This window comes from Aegilops tauschii, chromosome 5 (assembly GCF_002575655.3).
Source record: "Aegilops tauschii subsp. strangulata cultivar AL8/78 chromosome 5, Aet v6.0, whole genome shotgun sequence".
NCBI classification, from domain to species: domain Eukaryota; kingdom Viridiplantae; phylum Streptophyta; class Magnoliopsida; order Poales; family Poaceae; genus Aegilops; species Aegilops tauschii.
In genome coordinates, this window is record NC_053039.3 from 568,106,046 (window position 1) to 568,113,040 (window position 6,995).

Sequence of the window (6,995 nt, forward strand, 5' to 3'; positions counted from 1 at the left end):
AATTAGCCTTTTCATTCTAGTAATAATACGTATATATGGCACATTATGTCAAGCTTGCATATTTATATTTCATTCCATATATCCCCTCGCTCTCTCACATTTTGTAAGTCTATGATGAATGACAAAATTAAGAGGATGCAACTGCCAAGCCATTTGACAGTGTATACTGTATATGTATGCTTCCATCTCAATTATTATTGCTTGAAAATTCTAAATTCTATGTTTTGGCCATGCATGTGTTCTTCCACGCTTATTCCCCATACATAGCTTGCTTACATGCTTCCACTCATACCTTTCATTGCTTCATTTAGAATTATGTTTTGCTTCAAGCAATTCGTTGGCGATTTGGACAGCGTTGCAAGCACTATTTGAAGCACCGTTGCGCTGATATGTTACTTCTTAAAGCCAACGGAAACAAAGCGATGTGTTGCTTCTATACGTCACTGGTGCCAAGATATTGCATACAGAAGCAAGTAGGATGCACCAAAGGACAACTTTATGGCCGCGTTTTCATATCCCATACAGAAACAAGTGGGATGCTAGTAGGAGCAATTACCAATCTGTAAACATGGTTTCAATTTAATTGTCTGAGTGCAGAATTGTTTGTCCATTGAATTATGGAAGCACGATCTTTTGTCCATGGAAACAAGCTGAGCACATTCGTATTTCTTGGAAACACATCCGTAATGTGTTTGAAGCATGTTTACTCGTGATAATTAGTTCTTTTTCGTGGAAATGTCTTATTTTGTTAGAAGCAATTGTTTAGTCGATCGAAACAATATTTTCATGTTTCTAAAGCAAAACAAAACCCCACTTAAGTACAAATTCCTATAAAATATAGCAAGTTTAACTGACCATGGTAGCCAATTCACTGGTAGATGGAAGCTAGATATTCGATCACATTGGAAACCAATTTTGATAAAGAGGAAGCAAATTTAAACAATAATGGAAACAATATTTGTTTCCCAAGGAAGACAACGTCCTGACGTGGAATTCTAGGACGAGACTTGCCTGCTCCCCGCGCGTGTGCCCATCCGTGCTTCCGCATACGTGGCTTGATTTGATTGGAACAAAATAAGGTCCGGCCCCACCCCCTTAAAATAGTAGGGGGAGATGATTAGATTAGAAAGGAAAAAGGAAAAAAGACAGCCGTAGAATGAAGTGGGAGCACGGATGGGAGCATGGGAAGGAAGCAGGCAAGCCGGATCCGGAATTCTATATATTAAAGAGCTTATAAATCGGGAGTTAATCCAGACGTGATTAACGGAGGTTGTTAGGGAAAGAAATCACAATTTGGTGCATATCGCTTGCCAACTGCCTGGGCGCTTCTTTTGGTAATCTCGCGCGGGATTTAAGCACCAGATCGGACGTCTACATTGCTTTCTATCCAACGGTGCATCACTAGTCTGATAGGATCCATAGCATCAGTAGTCTGATGCCTAGTGGCTCTTCCATTAATTAATGCCGGTTATTCAGAAGACTGATCGCCGTCTCGCTGCCCTTCCCGAAAGGCTGCGGGCTTTTGATTACCAGCGTTGAGGAGATGACGCACGCAAATGAACTACGACATGCATGCAGTATCTTGCTTTGGTCATGTCGACTAAAGTTTTTAGATGCATATATACTTCTCTCTGTCTCTTCTGCTCTCGGTAGAAACTATCTCCTAATAACGTGTTTAAGTGAAAGATCCACTTGTATTGATTGATAGAAACAATACAACTTATATATGTTTGGAAGAGACGCATCACACAAAACGAGATGGTTGGAACCGATGCAACGATTATAAGAGATGGAAAAGAGAGATGTGTCGGTTGCTACAAGGCAACTGTATGCCGCAGGACAAGGGGGGATTTTCCCTCTAATTACTACAAGTTAATTACTCACAACAATTTTTAGCAAAATCCACTAAGCCTTGTTGATCAAAGTTTACAAGTAGAGCAACACACATGAGATCATGAGGTTGCCCCAACTACAAGAGCTTCAGTGTTGGAAGCATGCCCTTGGAATTTTTTTTGCAATCAACAAAGTAGGATTTGCCTTGCTTCTATCACTTTGATGATCGAGGTGTATCGACCACAGATCCTATATATCGCGTCATGCGAGATGGATGCAGCTCCGCCTCTGGAGATTCCACGTGGGTCGCCTCCTAACAATAGACCAGGTGGATGCAATGTTGTAGTTTTGGGACTGATTCTGGAACCTTCCACAGAGTTTTATTTTGCTATCAGTATTTCTATATCTACTTTATTGATTTTAATGTTTTTCTTTTGTTTTACTAGCAAAAGAGTCCGTGCCTTGCAACGGGAGAAAAAACATAACACACGCTCTTAACCCAACAACCACCAGTCAAGACCACAATAGGTCCATCTCCTTTATTTTAGCGAGGCATCATAATTGTGTTGCTGCTTATCCTCCTTCTCACCCTCGCCGGCGATGGCCTCAGTGTTCGCACAAAACAAAACGTGTTTGAATATGGTTAATCCTAAGGCGTCTCTCTCTCCCTCTCTCCTCCCTCCCTCCCTCTCTCACATCCGTGCTCATAGCATCTGCCTAATTGCCTCTGCACAGCCTCAACTCTCTCTCTCTCTCTCTCTCTCTCTCTATCGCGCGCGCGCGATGAGAAATCTGTTGTTGTCCCCTGCGATGTTTTCTAGAGGTATGCATTTCTAGATATTGATGTTTTCTTTTCCCTATATGGTTATAGTGGAGTGTTTATTTGCAATCCGGTTCCCCGCCGGTACGAAAGAAAAATGGATCGTGCGCTATAAATTATATAAGTTTGCTTCCAAAATAATATTAAAAAAATATTTAACATGTGAAATTAAGATCATATTCAGATTTCACACATTTTTTTATCAAATATCATATATAACATGTTAAAATCAGAGTTACGGTCTAAAAGATACGGATAATTTAGAAAATCATTTGTTTGACTTAAATATCTTCCAAAATAATATTTTAAAACACTTAACAAGTAAAAGTATTATCATATTCATATTTTACATATTTTTCTAATCAAATTTCATATATAACATGTTCAAATCGGAGTTACGGTTTAAAAGATATGGATGATTTAGAAAAGCATTTGTTTGACTTAAATATGATCCGCGAATGAATTATCTAAAAGGTTAGGGGTTTTTCGAAAAATGTAAAATAACGGTTCGGGTGTGACTTAAATCCAAACTGCGGGTTGATTTCAAGAAAACATGGGGGCTTTTGTGTAAAATGCGCAAAAACGATTCGTTCTTACTTAAAATAGGAATGCGGGTTGAATTCTCTGAAATAGAGGGACTTTTCGGCAAAATGCCATGGCAGACGACCAGAAACCCAATTTTCTTTATTATTACTAGCAAAAGAGCCCATGCGTTGCAACGGGAGAAAAACATAACACACGCTCTTAACCCAACAACCATCAGTCAAGACCACAATGGGTCCATCTCCTTTATTTTAGCGAGGCATCATATTTGTGTTGCCGCTTATCCTCCTTCTCACCCTCGCCGGCGATGGCCTCAGTGTTCACACAAAACAAAACGTGTTTGAATATGGTTAATCGTAAGGCGTCTCTCTCTCCCTCTCTCCTCCCTCCTCTCTCTCTCTCCCCCTCTCTCTCTCGCGCGTGCGCGCATGTGCGCGCGATGAGAAATCTGTTGTTGTCCCCTGCGACGTTTTTTAGAGGTATGCATTTCTAGTTATTGATGTTTTCTTTTCCCTATATGGTTGCAGTGGAGTGTTTATTTGCAATCCGGTTCGCCGCTCCACTATAAATTATCTGTGACGCCCGGATAATTAAGCTACAGTAATCCCAAGTTAATAGTGCCACGTCATCACATTGCTGTTGCTAATCCTCACTTGATCCAAATCACTGTTCAAACTCAAATTCAAATTTAAAGTCAAAAATTCAAATTTGTCAAACATGAAAACTAAAATGTTCAAAGTGTGGCAAACAATTCCTGGATATTTTTCATGTTGGAACCAACCTCTTTTGGATTCCCAAAGTGCCTCTAAAGTTATTTAGTGGTCCGACAACATTTAAAATTGGCCTTTCCAATTTCTAAAATTGGTTAGACAACTTCTTTTGGCCTCAAACTTTTTGTGACTCCTAGAATTAACGTGCTTGATTTATGAGGTAAGTCTCATATCTAGCAAAGCTTGTTTAGATTTTTAGTTTAATAGAAAACACTAGCAAAAATTTAAACAGAAAATAAATGCAAAAGAGACCCCCCCGGCCAACTAAGCCAACAGGCCCAGCTGGCCACCCACGCGGCCCAACCGGCCCACCCCTGCTACCCCCTGGCCTATTAGGCCACCCCCACTCCCCGAACCCTAACCCCTCCCGATCCCCACTCCCCCCACTCGCTCCCCCGCACGCCTCTCTCCCCTTCCCTCGTCTGGATCGGGGCAGAGGGCCCCGAACCCTTTGCCACTCCGCCATCGCCCGGCGCCTCCGGCCACCCCTCATTGACGCCCGCCTCTCCGTCTCCTCCCGCATGGCGCCCGCCCCCACCTCGACCCGAGCTAGATCGGGATCGACCCCGCTGTGCCCCGACGACCGCGCCCCGCCGCCTGGTGCTGCTCGACGCCATCTTCCACGTGGCCTCACCGCCCGACCCCGCCGCCGCGTGGAGCCCTCCTCGCCGGACCGCCCCTACACCCCCTCGAGCTCGCACGCGACACCCCTCGTGAGCCCCGTCTGCCCTCCTCTCTCCCCGTCGCCGGATCCGGCCCGCGCCCACGCTCATGACGCCCCAGCCTCCCCGTCGCATTCCCACCTTCGCCCGCGCACCGGCTACGCCCCGTGCGTGCGCCCGCGCCCGCCGCAATGCTGCCTGCTGCAGCCGTTGCTCCTTTGCTATTGCTGCCGCTGCTAGCCACCACCGCCACTAGCGCTCGTCGCCACTGCCCGGCGCCGGCTTGTGCGCCCGACGTTGGCCGCTGCTGGTCCTGGTCGCTAGCGCCCGGTGCCCGTGCGTGCCCTGCCAGAGAGGCCGGGCTGGCCCTATGACATGTGGGGCCGGCCGGCCAGTTAATTAACTTAGGCCTACCCCCCCACTAATCATATAGTTAGGCCAATATGGCTACGCTTTAAAATGTTAAATTGTCCCTGACATATGGACCCCACCACTTAATTAAACCTCTTATTAAAATAGACCACTAGTTAAAACTACTGTCTATGACATGTGGACCCAGCACACATTTCTTTTGGATAAGGTTGACTGGGTCAGCTGCTGACCCAGCAGTATGGCCCCACTGTCAGCCACACTTTCACATCTCTGGGTACACTCTCTGTGTACCCATAGCAATTACACTTAATATATTTTACGAATTAAAACAAATCCTGTAATTTTCAGAATATTGTTTAATCTTTGAAAAATCGTATAAATTAATCCATAATTCGGATGAAAAAGTTTTATACCTGAAAGTTGCTCAGAACGACGAGACGAATTGGAATAAGCTCTCCGTTCATCTGTCACGTGCCCCTAGCATAGCGAACATCAAACTTTTCCCCTCCGGTTCGTCTGTCCAAAAATGCCTAACACTGGGGAAACATTCCCGGATGTTATCCCCCTTCGCCGGTGTCGTGTAGCATTGCGTTAGAACACCCCTAGCATCGCGTATTGCCATGTTACGCTTTGTGATGCTATGTGTGCTTTATATGTACTGTTTCTTCCCCCTCTTCTGTCCGGTAGACCCAGAGATCGATGTTGCCCCTGTGATCGACTTCACGGCTGACGACACTGCCTTTGCCGCCGAGCTTCCAGGCAAGCCCCCCTTTGATCATCCCGATATCGCCCATTCCATTCTCTCATGCTTGCATTAGATTTTGCTACTGTTATTGATTGCTCCTATTCTGATGCATAGCCTGCTTTTGTAACCTGCTTATCCTAAACTGCTTAGTATAGGTTGGTTAGTGATCCATCAGTGACCCCCACCTTGTCCTTGTTGCCCCTGCTTCATCATCGATGACTCGATCAACTTGATCGACGACCAGAGCACGACACCTCACATCACATCACGCCCCTTTTGTTGCTCGACTCTGCAGAGCTACTATCGAGTGCCGAGGGTGATCCCTCATAACGCACTCCTGATGATAATTCTGTAGTGTAGCTATTCGGTCGTGGTCATCGAGGGTGATTTCCTCTTTCACCATTCCCGATACGGCTCTGTCGTGCAACACCTCAAGTGTGAACCTCGAGGGTGGTCCCTCTTACGTTCACCTTGATGATTACATTGAGTGGAATCCACCGGGGGTGATTCCTCGGGTTTTCCCCTTGATGTCTGGACACACGGTTACCTTGACTTTACTTGAGGCATTGGTGAAAGTCGGGCGGGCCCGGAGAGCACCCGCAAGATGGTTACGAGGCACGGCCGGGCCGGCAGGCCGTCCCCGAGTGGGCTGGGCTAGCCCTTGCCGTATTTCCTCGAGACGGGGCGACAGGGTCACATTGTCGTGAGTCTCTGCTCGTCTCCGCAAGCTAATAATACACTATGGTTTGGGTATTTGTTCTGAGTTGGCCTTTGGCCTTTATGCACTAACCACCACGCGAGAATAGTTATGGGCCTCGACGACGTAGTATCAGCCGAAGCTTTGTCAGACGTCCAGTTCAGCATTGCGGCACGGTCGGATCATGCTGGCCATCCGAGGCGGTGCTGGTATTCACCCTGCGCGCAACGATCCGGAGGGCAACAGGCGATGGGCCCAGACCCCGGAGTGCTTAGGATGTAGACCGGCGAGGACCTCTCTGCTGAGCCTAGGTAGGGCTACGCCGTGTTGATTTTCCGAGGCCGGGCATTGATCCAGAAAAGTGTGTCCGGCCAGAGTAATCAAGCGTGTTGGAAAACGTGGTGCACCCCTGTAGGGAAGATTATCTATTAATAGCCGTGTCCACGGTAATGGACGTTCAGATTTATATCCTGATCTTTTACAACTAGAAATGGATACTTGATATATGTGGCTCCGGGATTGATTTCTCGCGGGGAGTCGAGGAAGGATCTCT